This window comes from Schistocerca nitens, chromosome 3, assembly GCF_023898315.1.
Source record: "Schistocerca nitens isolate TAMUIC-IGC-003100 chromosome 3, iqSchNite1.1, whole genome shotgun sequence".
Lineage (NCBI taxonomy): Eukaryota > Metazoa > Arthropoda > Insecta > Orthoptera > Acrididae > Schistocerca > Schistocerca nitens.
This window is the reverse complement of record NC_064616.1, coordinates 450,942,841-450,960,175: the sequence shown is the minus strand read 5'-3', so window position 1 is coordinate 450,960,175 and position 17,335 is coordinate 450,942,841. Positions and strand designations below refer to the sequence as shown.

General features: G+C 43.9%; 1 non-coding gene across 1 annotated transcript; it reads right to left on the bottom strand.

Annotated features, from left to right (window-relative positions):
* Positions 1 to 353: 353 nt before the first annotated feature.
* On the bottom strand, positions 354 to 427 carry Trnat-ugu (transfer RNA threonine (anticodon UGU)). Its single transcript has one exon. It is a non-coding gene; the product is annotated as a tRNA-Thr (tRNA).
* Positions 428 to 17,335: the final 16,908 nt, after the last annotated feature.

Here is a 17,335-nt window from a genome sequence, read left to right as displayed (position 1 = left end):
CCCAGATTCGTCGTTGGGTACACCATCGCAGGTGCTCCTGTGTGTGATGCAGTGTCAAGGGTAACCGCAGACATGGTCTCCGAGATGATAGTCCATGCTTCTGCATACGTCGTCGAACTAATCGTGCACATGGTTGTTGTCTTGCAAACGTCCCCATCTGTTGGCTCAGGGATCGAGACGTGGCTGCACGATCCGTTACAGCCATGCGGATAAGATGCCTGTCATCTCGACTGCTAGTGATACGAGTATATATACTAAGATGGTATCTGTTCTTTCGGACATGTTACAATGAAATGAACACCTTGGCTGCTTACAGGCGTTGACATACGTCAACGGGGACAGATGAAAATGTGTGCCCCGGCCGGGACTCGAACCCGGGATCTCCTGCTTACATGGCAGACGCTCTATCCATCTGAGCCACCGAGGACACAGAGGATAGCGCGACTAAAGGGATTTATCTCTGGCACGCCTCCCGCGGAACCCACATTCTCAACGTATTGTCCCGCATTACATTCGTAGTGCCCCATCTTAGCATATACATATAGTTAAGGCTCACCGGCCACTTGACCATCTTCTTCTTCAGTGCGAATGCACAAACAGTGCCCGAACTCTTACGGGAATTGGCCACGCGTCGCGAGTAATGAGTATAATGGGCGGGGGTACTACGTATGTAGTGCGGGACAATACATTGAGAATGTGGGTTTCGCGGGAGGCGTGCCAGAGATAAATCCCTGAAGTCGCGCTATCCTCTCTGTTCTCGGTGGCTCAGATATAGCGTGTTCGGTCAGAGGGTTAGCTGCCCTCTGTATTAAAAAAAAATTGAATGAATGGATCAATAACGAATTTCAAAGGGCGTCTGAGGACGTCCGCCACGAAAAATTGCAACGAACTATAACGAACAAAACGAGATAAAAAGAAAGATGGATAGAGCGTCTGCCATGTAAGCAGGAGATCCTGGGTTCGAGTCCCGGTCGGGGCACACATTTTCATCTGCCCCCGTTGACGTATGTCAACGCCAGTAAGCAGCCAAGGGTGTTCATTTCATTGTAAGTGATACGAGGCCGTTGGGATCCAGCACGGCGTTACGTATTTCCCTCATGAACCCACCGATTCCATATTCTGCTAACAGTCATTGGATCTCAACCAACGCGAGCAGCAATGTCGCGATACGATAAACTGCAATCGCGATAGGCTACATTCTGACCTTTATCAAAGTCGGGAACGTGATGGTACACATTTCTCCTCCTTACATGAGGCATCAATACAACGTTTCACCAGGAAACGCCGGTCAACTGCTGTTTGTGCATGAGAAATCAGTTGGAAACTTTTCTCATGTCAGCACGTTGTAGGTGTCGCCACCGGCGCCAACCTTGTGTGAATGCTCTGAAAAGCTAATCATTTGCATATCACAGCATCTTCTTCCTGTCGGTTAAATTTCGCGTCTGTAGCACGTCATCTTCGTGGTGTAGCAATTTTAATGGTCAGTAGTGTATTTCATTGGGCCAAACAAATGGAAGCTCTTCATGGTCTTGTGTTAGGCAGCAAGGAACCCAGTGGGCACACATCTTTGAGTACCCTAACTGGTGGAATGAGTGTGTCAACACTACCAAAAGAGACGTTCAGTTTTGGAGCGAAGTGTTTGGTTCGGTCCATCGATCACCTAGAATGAGAGTGTCCGCACGTTTCAATATTGCAAGAGTCACAGTTGTGTGCAGCTGGCTGGTACACAGTTGATCGGATATGTTTGTGCGACTTTGTTGCGATGATGATAAATGTCACGCCAACAATTCACCATGCTTTGTTCACTGCCAGGTCTCTGTAGACATTCAGCAATCGTCTATGAATATCTGCGATGCTCTGACAGCTTTCTACTTGGAACGCACTTTCGTTAGAGACGTCATTTAGAAGGCCACGTGTAGCGCCACTACATATTGGAACTGCATGGAACTATAGTGGCTGAAGTGGGAATATTCCACAATGTCCCACAACAAATTCCACATTTTTCCCAACCAAAACTGGACGAGAGAAGAAATGCGTCGCATTACTTCTTGTACGCATGTATTACAGACTTTTTGGAAGGTTTCATATTATGTTATGCCTTCTTTACTAAAGGGATATTTCTGGCTATATGTGTCGGAAAATTTGTGCTTTCGCTTTGACATTTTGGAAAGAGATAATAAGTCATAAAATACAATATTTAAAACCATGTCGTTCATTTAAAGAAAACGCGTATTTTACGTACATACGACAGCTTTTTAAAGAATTTATCTTAGCCAGAAATAACAAGGTTTCACGATTTCGCAATGTAAGGACGCTCGCATTCAAATTTAGTATTAATAGAAGTAATAAATACTATATAAAGTAAATTCAAGTGGTAGTGTCTCAATAAACAGAAAAACAAAGACATTTTAAGCTATAGCTGTATATTTCGTCCTTGCCAGACTGCGAGATCGCAAGCGTTGGTAGCAACGAGAAAAGGCGCGATATTTATTGACTTCTACCGACATGACGTGAGTGGATCCTAGGGTGGGATCAGTTATTTAAAAAATTGTCGTACTGTAATTACTAGCTACAGGAAAGTGTACTTACATCGGTAGCAGTCTGTAGACAGAAGCTGTAGGAATATATGAGATCTACATGAAAATCATCTTTTCACACTTTGTCATCAAACGTCTTCAAATCAGCTGAATACAGTAACAATGAGAACCTCTGCGCCTACGGCTGCTGACTGAGAGTTGCGAGAACATGAGAGTGAGAAACACTCCGTGCTGCGCTCCGAGTAAAGGGGCTGATGCCAGTTTGCCAATGCAAACTTTGTTAAGAATCAAGAAGGCGATGAACCGGGACATTTGAACGCACCGAAAGATGTAATCGGGACGTCGGGACTTGAAATTCAAAACCGGAATTGTCCTGATTAATCGGGACACTTGTCAACCCTACCAATGGAACTAAGTTTTCGAGAAGCTGGAAAGTTGGCCAGACTACATTGTGCGACCAAATATTTGCGTTGGGTTGTATACATTCGTCAATTCGAGGAGAGATAATCAACAACTTGATTCACGACTCTTCCGGCTATACTCCAGCCGAAATGATGCTGGAAGGGCCCGTAACTACGCTCTAGCGGTCGTGAAACTACCTCCTTCCCCAGAAGAACGTCTGCAAACAAAACTATGAGAAAACTTAGAAGAAATAAAGCTCTAAGGAAAGCAAAACATGATACCTGCTTTCATTGAAGGTGATTTAGTGTTGATCAGATGTCACCACAAGTCTGGTCTGACGGAAAAGAAAACTGATAAATTTTGTCTGGTGTGCGATAGTCCCTATACAGTCAAAATAGACTGGGCGATTACTCATTCCTAGTCGTCGCCTAGATACCGGGCAGTAAAGGGAATCCAGTAGATTAGTGTATTATCAAAAAGTTATCAACTAGAAGCTTCACTCTTTTGTATTAAGTCCTGTTCTTGTTTTCGAGTATGATGTCTTTTTTGCACTTTTATCGCCGAGAGATATTGTCACGTAGAAGAAAATGCAATTAGATGAATGACGAACACTAACTTCACTCACCGAAGGTTTATTCAGCACTTGCACATACAATAGCGGGTAGCGAACTGCCTCCGGCCAGAGCACATACGGTATATATACAGTTACAGAACATTCCAGTACAATGATTCATGACATTTGTGGATACTTCCAGAATGTACTCGAACCGAATATAGATATTAAAATCCTATAGATCAGCGGAGTTTCGAACTCACGATCCTGCATGCAACAGTCTAGTACCATAACCACTACACCACGTTGACTGTGCTACTCAGCTTCTTCTGCGACATTACTCCCTCCTGAAGAGAACAGCATCTCGGTGTCACGTCCTCCTAGTCTGGGAACGAGTCATCAGTCCTGCATACTCCGACTCTCGATGACTGATGTTCGCCCTGGCGGTGATCTTCTTAGAATTTCCTTTGCTGCTACGCTCTTCGTCACCTTTCCGCCTGTTGCCTGTCGCCGCTTCAGTCCGGAACCACGCCACTGCTACGGTCGCTGGTTCGAATCCTGCCTCAGGCATGGATGTGTGTGATGTCCTAAGGTTAGTTAGGTTTAAGCAGTTCTAAGTCTAGGGCACTGATAACCTCAGAGGTTAAGTCCCATAGTGCTTAGAGCCATTTGTTGCCTGTCGCTGGAGCTTCGAATTTACCCTGGGTTGCAGGATCCTCATAGGGCTTCATTCGAAGGACGTGGACGTTATCTCTGATCTTTCATCGTCTTTTGTAGGGGTCGAAATCTTCAACTTCATAAGTAAATTCAGACAACTGTCTTACAACCACATAAGGTCCAAAGTAGCGCCTGAGGAGCTTCTCAGAGAGACCTACCTTCCGAACAGGAGTGAAGATCCAGACGAAGTCACCAGGCTGATAGACAACAGGGCGGTGGCTCGCGTCATACCATCGGCGATCGTTTTCTTGATCCTGCAGTGTGCGGAGTCGAGATAACTGCCGAGCTTCCTCAGCTCTCGTTAACACCTAGCAGATGTAGACGTCGTCCACGTCATCAGGATGTAACGGAAACACAGTGTCCATCGTCGTAGTCGCCTCACGCCCATGCACCAACAAAAGTGGCGTAAATCCTGTAGTGTCTTGTTTGGCGGTGTTGTAGGCAAACGTCACGAAAGGTAGCACCTCATCACAGTTGTTCTGCTCAACATTGACGAACATTGATTGCATGTAGGCCAAGGTCTTATTAAAGCGTTCAGCAAGCCCGTTAGTTTGCGGATGGTAGGCAGTCGCTATGTGATGAGTAATGTTGCACCGACGGTTTATCTCTGTCACAAGATTCGATTGAAAAACTTTCCCTCGATCCGTAATTAACGACCTTGGGGCATCGTGTTTTAATACAATGTCCTCCACGATGCATTTGGCTACCTCGAATGCTTCTGTTGTTTTCACGGCTTTCGTAATGGCATAGCATGTCAGATAATCAGTGCAAACAATAATCCATCTATTGCCACTAGCAGACGTTGGAAATCATTTGAGGAGTTCAATCCAAACACGCTGGAAAAGCGTTTCGGCTGGTGGACTTGGTATGAGTCGGCCAGGTGCTTTCTGAGGAACTGCCTTTGTCCTCTGGCACTCTCGACAGTGCGACACATAGTGACGGACCTGGCCAGAAAAATTTCTTGCGGATCCTATCGTATGTCTTAATAAATCCTAAATGTGCGGCCCCAGGTGTGTCACGGAATTTTTGTAGAACATCTAAGCGCGTGTGTTTAGGATTCACCTCTTTCCAAACAGATCAAAGTTTTTCTTGCAAACTAACCCATTAACTACCTTAAATTTCCTTTCACATCCTCTGACCGGTTTAAGGCAAGCACAATTTAAGATATCCTGGCATCCTTCTTCTACTCAGAAGAGAGATCCTGGAGTGCAGCGAGACAGTCACTAGGTTCATCAAAGTCTTGATGGTCTTGCGCAGGGTTTCATGAGAGACTGTCGGCATCTTGGTATTTTCTTCCACTTTTGTACACTATGATAATGTCACACTCTTGAAGACGGAGTACCCATCTCGCGAGTCATCCTATTGGATGCTTAAGACCTACCAACCAACAAAGTGAGTGATGGTCTGTAACAAATGTCAATGGCCTTCCATAGAGACACTGTCGAAATTTGCACATGGCCCAGATCACAGCAAGACATTCTCTTTCTATAGTTGAGTAGTTTCTCTCGGCTTTTGTAAGTGTCCTAGAAGTATAGGCTATCACCTTCTCTTTTTCATCCGAAATTTGCACCAGAACAGCACCGATCCCATACCCACTGGCATCTGTGTGTAGTTCTGTAGGTTCTCTCTCATCATACATACCAGGTACAGGGTCAGTCGTCAGAGCCTTTCGCAGCACATCGAAAGAATCTTGTTGAGCACCACCACAGATAAATGTAGCATCGGCTTTTAACAACTCTTGGAGTGGTCTAGCTTTGATACAAAAGTCTTTGATAAAACGACGGTAATGAGGACATAATCCGAGGAAGCTTCTCACATCTCTAATACTTTTAGGAACAGAAAATTCTGTTATAGATCTCACCTTTTCTGGATTTGGCCGCACACCTTCGTTTGACATAAGGTATCCAATTATTTTGATTTCCTGGATTAAGTTTCAGTCCGCCTTGTTGGAGACACTTAAGAACGGACCTCAGTCTTTTTATGTGTTCATCAAATGTCTCTAAGAACACTATAATGTCATTTAAATAACAAAAGACGCATCGTTCACTTCAGGTGACTTTGAAGATTATCCATCATCCGTTCAAAAGGTGCTGGTCTATTACACAAATCAAACAGCATTACCTTAAACTCATACTGGCCCTCACGGGTGATGAATGCAGCTTTCTCATGATCAGCCTCATCTACTTCGATTTTCCAGTACCCGAGTACATGTCCATGGTTGAGAAAAACTTATCCCCCTTCGGACGATCTAGTGTACCGTTAATTCGTGGAATAGGGTAAACGTCATTTTCAGTTATCTTATTAAGCTTCCTCTAATAAACATAAAAGCGCCAACTGTCATCCATTTTGCTGACGAGAACCACTGGTGACGACCATGGGCTCTGCGAAGGCTGAATGATGTCATTTATCATCATTTTCTCTACCTCGTCGCAAATTATTCGACGTTCCGTTGCTTTATTTATTTATTTATTTATTGTTCCGTGGGACCAACTTAAGGAGAAGTCACCATGGTCATGGAACGAGTCAATACATGAAACCACAACACGATAGTAGAAACAAATAAAATGAAATACAAGAAACGTATTCAGGCGACAATTCGTAAGTTTAAATAAAGAAAATCAACAATGTAAGACAGGAATTTGCTTAATTTTTCAGCTCTTCGAGGAGCTCCTCGACAGAATAGAAGGAGTGAGCCATGAGGAAACTCTTCAGTTTGGACTTAAAAGCGTTTGGGCTACTGCTAAGATTTTTGAGTTCTTGTGGTAGCTTATTGAAAATGGATGCAGCAGAATAGTGCACTCCTTTCTGCACAAGAGTCAAGGAATTGCATTCTACAGGCAGATTTGATTTCTGCCTAGTATTAACTGAGTGAAAGCTGCTAACTCTTGGGAATAAGCTAATATTGCTAACAACAAACGACACTAAAGAAAATATATACTGTGAGGGCAATGCCAGAATTCCCAGACTATTGAATAGGGGCCGACAAGAGGTTCTCGATCTTACACCACATATAGCTCGAACAGCCCGTTTTGAGCCAAAAATACCCTTTTTGAATTAGAAGAATTACCCCAAAAAATAATACCGTATGACATAAGCTTATGAAAATATGCGAAGTAGACTACTTTTCGTGTTGAACTGTCACTTATTTGAGGTACTGTTCTAACGGTAAATAAAGCAGCGTTTAGTTTCTGAACAACATCCTGAACATGGGCTTCCCACAACAGCTTACTATCTATCCGAACGCCTAGGAACTTGAACTGTTCCCTTTCGCTTGTAATATGCCCATTCTGTCTGATCAAAATATCTGTTCTTGTTGAATTGTGAGTTAGAAACTGTAAAAACTGAGTCTTACTGTGATTTAGCATCAAATTATTTTCCACAAGCCACGAACTTATTTCATGAACTGCATTATTTGATAATGTTTCAGTGTTACACACAAGATCCTTCACTACCAAGCTGGTGTCATCAGCAAACAGAAATATTTTTGAATCACCTGTAATACTAGAAGGCATATCATTTATATAAATAAGAAACAGCAGTGGCTCCAGCACCGACCCTTGGGGAACACCCCACTTAACAGTGCCCCATTGGGACTGAACATCACTACCACTCTCAATATTGCGGAGAATTACCTTCTGCTTTCTGTTCTTAAAGTAAGAGGCGAACCAATTGTAAGCTACTCCCCTTACACCATAATGGTCCAACTTCTACAGTAATATTTTGTGGTCAACACAGTCAAAAGCCTTCGTTAAATTAAAGAAAACACATAGCGTTCGCAACCTTTTATTTAATGCGTCCAAAACCTCACAGAGAAAAGAGAATATAGCATTTTCAGTTGTTAAATCAATTCTAAAACCAAACTGTACATTTGACAACAAATTATGTGAATTTAAATGCCCCAGTAACCTTGTACATACAACCTTCTCGATAACTTTAGCAAACACCGATGGCATAGAAATAGGTCTATAATTGTCAACATTATACCTGTCTCCCTTTTTATAAAGTGGCTTGACTACCGAGTACTTTAATCGGTCAGGAAACCGACCACTCCTAAAGGAAAAGTTACAGATATCGCTAGGTAATGGCTAACAGACATAGAACAATACTTCAGTATTCTGCTAGACAACCTGTCATATCCATGAGAGTTCTTCGTCTTTAGTGATTTAATTATTAAGTCAATCTCCCTCTTGTCAGTATCATGGAGGAGCATTTCTGGTAACAGTCTCGGAACACTTTTTTCTACGAGCGCTATATGATTCCCTGTTGAGACTAGGTTTCTATTTAGTTCACCTTCTATTTTCAGAAAATGATTATTAAATACTGTACATATATGCGACTTACCAGTAACACGGACATTCCCACTACGCACTGATTCTATATCCTCGACCTGTCTCTGCAGATCAGCCACTTCCTTTACGACTGACCATATGGTTTTAATTTTATCCTGAGACTTAGCTATTCTATCTGCATACCACTTACTTTTTGCCTTCCTAATAACTTTTTTAAGCACCTTACAATACTGTTTTTAATGGGCTGCTGCATTTAGATTTTGACTGTTTCTAACGTTTTGATATAATTGTCACTTTGTTCTACAGGATATTCTTACCCCTCTAGTCAGCCAACCAGGCTGCCTGTTTGTGCTAGTACCCTGTTTTGAACGTTCTAACGGAAAGCAACTTTCAAAGAGCACGAGAAAAGTCTTGAGGAAAGCATTATATTTATCGTCTACTGTATCAGCACTATGAAAATCTTGCCACTTTTGTTCCTTGATAGGGTTTGCAAAGGTCTCTACAGCAACTGGATCAGCTTTCCTAAAAAGTTGATAACTATATTTAACATGAGTTGCAGCACAAAAATCTTTTAGAGTTAAAACTTGTGCATCATGATCTGAAAGGCCATTCACTTTTTTGCTAACAGAATGCCCTTCTAGTAATGAGGAATGAACAAAAATGTTGTCTATGTTTGTTCTACTGTTCCCTTGCACTCTCGTTGGAAAGAATACGGTTTGCATAAGATTATATGAATTAAGGAGGTCTACCAAGCATCCTTTTCCTTGCACAATCACTTATACAATTAATATTGAAGTCACCACATATAATTAACTTTTTGTATTTCCTATCAAGTGAACCAAGAACCTTCTCTAGATTTAGCAAAAATGTTGTAAAATCGGAGTCTGGGGATCTATAAATAACAACAGTTAGAAGTTTAACTCCACTAAATTTAACCACACCTGCACGACGTTCAAACACCTTTTCAGTGCAGTACTTTGAAACATCAATTGACTCAAATGGGATACCATTTTTCACGTACATGGCTACTCCCCCACATCGCAAAGAGCTCCTACAAAAGCTGCCAGCCAACCTGTATCCTGGTAAAGGAAGCCTCTGAATTATCTCCTTATTTAAGAAGTGTTCAGATATACCAATAATTTCAGTCAACATCTATAAGCACTTTACTAACTTTATTTCTAATACCTTGTATATTTTGATGAAATATACTAATTCCCTCATTACTCGGATACCTAAGCTTTGTCGAAAGTGGTTTCTTTGTTAGAGAGACTTCCCTTAAGCAGGAATACCTATCAGCTGACTTCAGCCTAAAAAAGGTGCAGCTCTAACACCCACTAGTACAGGAATTTTCCCATGAGTGATCCCACCACCCCCACCTATGCTGTCACCTATAAGCTTTGCCAACCTCCCCTTTCCGTACCTGTTGAGGTGCAGGCCATGTCTAGTGAAACCCGTCCTGCTGATAGACTCCACCGATACCACTGAAATGTGACTCATGCCTTCTGTCATCAGCGCACCCCCAAGTATCATGTTATTACGCTTGACGGCTGTATTAAGATGAGGCCGATGGTGACGCTGAAACAGTTCCACGAAATACACATTCGTGTTGCCAGTCTGAGTGGCTATCTTTTCCAGGTCACCATCTATGTCAAACTCCCCATACCTATCAATACTATTACCAGCCCCACCCACAATCACTACCTGATCCTCTTTAGTAAAATCCCTACATAACCCTCCTATGTTAACAGTCACCTGAGCCAATCCTGCATTGGGCTTCACAGTGCTGGTGACCTGATACTCACTCCCCAACACCTCCTGCAACTTCTGGCGTACACCTCTACCATGAGAACTACCTAACAACAGAACCTTCTTCTTTCTCCTAGACTTTGCAACTGTCCTAGCCACCGTAACTGCTGAGGTCATGAGGTCTACTGCATACTTCCTACATCTACAGCTACTAGAGATTCCTCTCCACTAGACTCTGACAGTTGGTCATATCTATTGCAAACACCAATAGTAAAACTATCTGAAAATCTCCTTCTCCTAGCAGATCTCTTGCCAACAGCCAGCTCCCATTTCCCAACCCCCTTCTCCCTCCTTATCCTATCTAGCTCCTCCTGTGCGTTTTTCAACTGCACCTGAAGGGCACAGATCTTACGCTCCTGCTCCTCTATCAACTTACTATTGCTACATAACCTGCAGTTCCAGGAGAAGATCTCACCAGAATTCCCAGTGGCTTCCCCACTGCATTCCACCCAGTGAAAATACTTCGAACAAGTCTCACACCGAGATCCACTACTCACGAACCTACAACAAAGCCCACACTTCTCACTCATGGTAAAATTTTAAAGTTATTGAAACAAGAAAACTACTTTATCTATGCTGACACATGTTATGCTCTCTAGCTTATTGGTTGATGGTCTTCAGTGCTAATCCGATGCTTCACCGTCGATTTGTCTCATTTCCTCTTCACTTGTGGATTGAAGCATTCAGAGAACTCTTGAAGAATGGCAAGTAGCTTCTTCTGTTGTTCCTTAGTGAGATCTGGTGATAGCCGATATAGAAGATCTTGTCTCGTAGTGGTAGCACTAATTTCGCCCACAGACTCAGCATGGGAGGTTTCTATGACGCTCAGCTGTGCTGCAATTAACGGCTCAGCGTTTGCTACGCACATGCCTCTTGCAAGGATCTGCGGTTCTCGGCGACAGTCAATTATCCACAATTCACCGAATCCGTTCTTAAACGAGACGACAGAGGCTGGGATGACCAAGTTATTCTTTTGTGGTATGCTTCTCTTACATTCCACTTCAAGATCCATGGTCTGATGCATGACATGACACGTGACAGTTACCTTTGTAACGCTGTCTGCAGGAATGATCACTTCATACAGCACACATAGTCTCCACACACTCGGATGCGCATCTTCCTGTCCACAGTATCTCATTTCGTCTAGCATAATCTTCGAGCGATCACAATCCATAATTGCCTGAGAAGCTTTCAAAAAGTCCCATCCGAGAATGACGTCATGACTACACTCTTGTAAGGCGATCAATTCTAAGGGCTCTGTATAGCCACTTATACCCACACGAATACATCTTCCTGTAGGTCTTGCATATTTCCCATTAGCCACCTTCAGCAGAGATATTTTGCTGTCGACGAATACGGTTTTCTGCAACTGGCGACGATACTTCTCCGAAATGACTGAATGACGCTCCAGAGTCCACAAGATCTTGGGCTGGTCGTCCATCCATGGGGATATCGACGTAGTTTCCTATCATTTTTGTTGTGATCGACTGCGGAGGATTTTTCTCTTCGGCGGCCTGACCTCCAAGGAAGGTTGCGGCGGATAGGTGATCGGCTGGAGCTTCTAAACCGTGATGGGGACCTTGATCGGCGTGTTGGGGAGCTTCCTCTCCAGCGGCTAGCTTGCGGCGATGGTGACCTACTTCGTCCTGCACCCACATCATCTTGTTCATCTTCGTCGTCTCGGAGTTGGCGTGTGCTAAAATCGGTCTGCTGTCATCTGGCGCGGGCGTCATCATATATCCGCCGCCTTTCTCGAGAGTAGCACACGACATGTCCCAGTCTTCCGCAGTGGAAACACACTAGTTGGTTATCCTGGGTCCTTCAGGCGTTAGTGTTCCTGGGTGCCCAAACAGGTTCCTCATACGGCATTGTAGGTACGTAACTTCGCCTGGATCTCGACTTTTTCACCGTTTTAAAGGGAAATGAAGGACGAGAGACTGGGTTCAATGTCTGTTCCACTTCCTCCCTTATGACATCTTGAAGCGCCCTCGGTTTTTTGCTCGCCGTGAAACCCAAGTACCTTCTGAACTTCCTCTCTCACTATCTGACGAAGAGCACTTGTGAAATCAGTTCCTTCCTCCATCACAGACATCGATACGACATTTGGAATCCGATCAAACTTCTTGCGTCTTGCGTGTAGTTCTTTTTTGATGCATTGTCTCGATATACTGGCACCATTTTATGAAATCGTCTGCTGTCGAAACCACCTTCAGGATTAGGGCTTGATACATGTCATCAGCAACACCCTTCATGAGATGTGCAACTTTATCTTCCTCCTTCATTCTAGGATCCAGTATTTTACACAGCTCCAAAATGTCTTGAATGTAGGATGCTGTAGTTTCTCCTGGACGCTGTGCCTTGCACTTTAATTTATCTTCAGTCTTGCACTTCTGTCGTTGTGTATCGCCGAAATACTTGTGCACTTCCGCCTGGAATACTTCCCAGATTGTGAACTTCTCCTCGTTGTTCTCATACCATTGCTTGGCAGTATCCTCCAAGCAGAAAAATACATTAGCCAAACACACTATGTCGTCTCATTTGTTAAATTTGGCTATACGCTCATATACCTTCAGCCACTTGTTTGGATCTTGGCTATCGTATCCAAAGAACCCGGAAGGATGTCTCATGTGGTAGCACACAGTTTCTGTCATCGTAACGTCCTCTTCTTCTTCTGTCTCCGATATACTGCGATCTGTTGAATATAGCTCGAATTCTGGTTTCTCACCACGTAGACAGCGGCTCTGTCGTGGCCTGATGGGAGCCACTGTGTCGTCGATAATGTGCGCTATCACAAGTTCCAATACTCAGCGTCTCCACCAGAATAATGTCACGTAGAAGAAGGAGTAATTAGATGAATGACGAACACTAAGTTCACTTAACGAAGGTTTATTCAGCACTTGCACATACAAGAGCGCGGAGCGAACTGCCTCCGGCCAGTCATATACGGTATAAATACAGTTACAGAACATTCCAGTGCAATGATTCATAACATTTGTGGATACTCCTAGAATGTACTCGAACCGAATATAGAAATTAAAATTTTATAATTCAAGGGAGTTTTAAACTCACGATCCTTCATGGAACAGTGTAGTATCATAACCACTACACCGCGGTAACTGTGATGCCCAGCTTTTTCTGCGACAATATTTTCAACTGTTAAAGTCGAATGAATCGAAACAGGAGTGTGTATTATTATGTGTACTTATTTGAAGAATATGTCCAGGCAAGGTGGAATGTAATTTCTTATCACTAACTAAACATAGTTATGTAACTGGGTAAGGAACGGTCGGGCACAGGATGTTCATAGAGCAAAATAGCGAGGACTGTCTCTGGACTAGGAGCAGAGTGATGCAGTTCAGGAAGAATAGGAAGACGGAGGCGTGATTATGTGTATCGGAGTGGGTAGAGAAGTTGCAGGGGTGGTAACAGTGTGAGTTGTTCCCCTTGAAGCAAAAGCGCCTTGTGTAGGGCCAGCGCGCGTGACTGGTTGGGCCACAGCGCAAACAATTTTCTCCACTAATACTTGTGGTGGGCAGATCTTATTGCGGGTCTGTCTGCAACCGTAACGCCATCACGTCTCGGTAAACAGTCCCATTGATCACAATACCAGCAATCAGTGGCACTCCCACTAACCCATTCTCACAGACACTTATACTCAACAGGTGTATCCAGTAACATAAGAACAATAAATTAAGTTTTTTTGTGTTAAAGAAAGCTGAAACGCTCGAGATCAAGGACAAGCGTGAAGAAGCGAACTGAAAGAGCCAAGTGGGTCTTCATCAAAGACGATGCGTTCAACACTGCGGGAAAGATAAATAAGCACAAGGATAAACGTAGTTTTTTAAGTTTGTGTCTTGCTAAATTAAGTGAAAATACTGGAAAGAAAAGGAAGGAGAATTCAAGACGAATTTACTTGTAAACGAATCTTGGACCCGAACCAGGCTGGTCTGCAACTGAGCTAGCACAGCTGTGTGTCACTGGGGTCTTGTGGGGACATACCTTCAGTTAACGGTAGGACTGAAACGGTGACTGCACTTGGTTAACCTAGACGACAATATCAAGTAGCGAGTGGGTGATTACCAGGTCCAGGTAAAGTGACGACAGTACGCTGAGGCACAGAAAGAAGACGCTGCAGCAGTAACAGCGAACCTCCGCTGCCCACAGACAGCGACTCTCCTTGGGAAGTTGCTGTTGCTATTCAGACGCGCCTTCAGGCTCCGCCCTCGGCTTCAGAGTCAATGGGCACCACCAGTCGCCAAGGTTCCACCAGCATAGTGAACCACATGTGTTAAGGTCCGTGTTGTTTCAGTCTTATCACAGTAGCTCCAAACTGAATAATAAGGACCAGTACCCTGGAGCGGGCAGCTGCAACGCATAGACTTCTCGTGAGCAGATCCAACATGTGGCATAGCCTCAAAGACTGCCTTCTCCAGGACCAGGAACAGAAAGAGAGAGAGAAAGAGAGAGTGAGCAAGAGAAAATTAGTTTGGATAATCTCATTAGTGATTCACATTCATGGGGGGATAACGAATCAGTTGGTACCGAGCGTGGGACTGCTGTATTGTATTGTATGGAACTGGGGACCTAGAAACGACAGAGAGACTTCGTCCCCGCTGTAGCCCTCAGTGGTTCACAACCCCATAACACGTTAAGCAATCCACTCACCCCACCACCGCCCCACACCGAACCCAGGGTTATTGTGCGGTTCGGTACCTAGTGCAGCACCCGGGAACGTCTCAAACCAGCCGAGTGTAACCACAATGTTTGCGTGGTAGAGTAAATATGGTGTACACGTACGTGGAGAAAGTGTTTGAGCAGCAACTGCCAACATAGTGTAACTGAGGCAGAATAAGGGGAACTAGCCCATATTCGCCGAGACAGATGGAAAACCGCAGAAAAAAAAGAAAAAACCATCCTCAGACTGGCTGGCACACCGGACCTCGACACTAATCCGCTGGACGGTTTCTTGCCGGGGACCGGCACGCCTTTCCGCCCGGAAAGCAGTGCGTTAGACCGCACAGCTAACCAGGCGGGCATGGGACTGTGAGTCAATTAATTTAGAATTTCATTAATTAAAGCACGTGATTGAGCATGAAGGCAAATTTTCTGCGACCAGTAAACCATACCGATGTAATGCCTTCAAGGCGGACTATTGGGTGGAGGGGGCTAAACAGTTTTTTCTTTCCCCGATCAGTTAATATTATAATTTGGCTAGATGGGGTGATGCTTTCAGTTTTCTAGCTGTTAGATTCCAAAAAGGATCAGAAGGGACGCGATTGCACTGGAATGCCAATGTGGTGTGTCCTGGACGAGTCGCCGTCCGTACAGGTCCGGTAACCTGAACTTCAGACGGTTGAGTCACGCCATAGGACCGTTAACTTTTCCCCCTCCAGTTAAGTTCGTACGGGACACGTTTTCGCGTATCACATAAGTGCAATGTGTGGAGGTGGTCGTGTTAACAAAACTTCGAGGTCATTACTTCTCAGCCCAGTTGTCCTCAGTTCTTCGAAGATGCAAGACGTGCCGCTTCGTAAGTAGCAGTAAGGTGGAAGTGGCCCCCATTTTGCACAGACTGTCCCTTCAACACATGAAAGCAGTTTCGCGAACCATACGATTATTATCGTGTACATCGTGTACAATGAATACAATGAATACACTAAGCAGATTCAGAAGGATGTAGGTTGCAGTAGGTACTGGGAGATGAAGAAGCTTGCACAGGATAGAGTAGCATGGAGAGCTGCATCATACCAGTCTCAGGACTGAAGACCTCAACAACAACATGAATACCATTCGGGAATATGCAGCGACTAGGGGGTTGCTAAGGCACCCAGATTCACTGTTACGACGGCAGTAATGTAATCAGCTTCATCTGGCCATCTCCGCTCCCGCTTCGTCTCAACTCTCGTGGTAGGCCATCGGTATTTTACAGGTGAATTGCCTCTAGCATTGTCACTCTCACTCTAGAATCCAGTTCTCAATTGTAAAACTTGTTACAACTTCATGGCTTTGTTGTTTGTATCTCCTGACCTACAGCAGGATAGAAGCTCATCATTTCAGTTATCATTTATGGTGATGTCTATCTCGATACAATGTATTTGCAATTTGTCTTTTAAAAAGGGCACTCACTTTCTGTAACTCCAGCCTTTTAACTAAAATTCTTTCAGCAACTGGACAACTACACCCCTTGAAAGTACGTGAATGATCCTACAACCTATGAAGTCAACGGGCAGCATATCCGCAGGTGAGTGGAAACCTCTATGCTCGTAGGGAAAGGGTGTGATGTCTTCACTAAATTACATCCCACTCACTGCAGAGGTATCGATTGTGATAATCACCTTCTCTTCGTTACATTCAAGAACGAGGCACAAACTGGGGTTGCAACAAACCCTTTCAATAAATCTAAATCCTCAAATCGCTTTTCCTAGTTCTGATTTAAGCGATCGTCCAATTTTTTACTCCAAACCTGCTTCCATACCATTTAACGTATACGCTGCAGAATCAGATGTCCATATTCACTCAACAAACGATACAGCATCAACTGTGTGCGAAATTCCTGTTCGATTCCGGTTTGGAAGCAGCGATTTTTTTCAATTATTCCAGCAGAATGTGTAGTAATCAGCAAGAGTTGAGGGATGGATTCTCAGTGAAATGTGTTCGGTAGCTTCACTGAACACGTGTCAGAACTGAGAACGTTAACTTGGCAATGATTTAATAATATCCTACAGTTTCTACTGTAGGTCCTTGCTATGAAGTAAAACCTACTGTGCAGTGCTGCATTTGTCTCCAAGGCACATGGCTCTTAATGCTGCATAACTATCAGACGTTTCCATCACACTATAAATAGAGCTACGTGATAGGGAACAATGTAACCGAAAGTGATTGCATTGCAAAGCTGCACTGCTAACTTCCAAATCACGTAAAAATGCGCTAAGTCTGTTTGACATCGCTATAACTGGACCGTAAATTCGTGGTCCCTCACATCACGAACTGTTCTACTAGGTATGGATGTATCCTGTGCACGGATAACTATT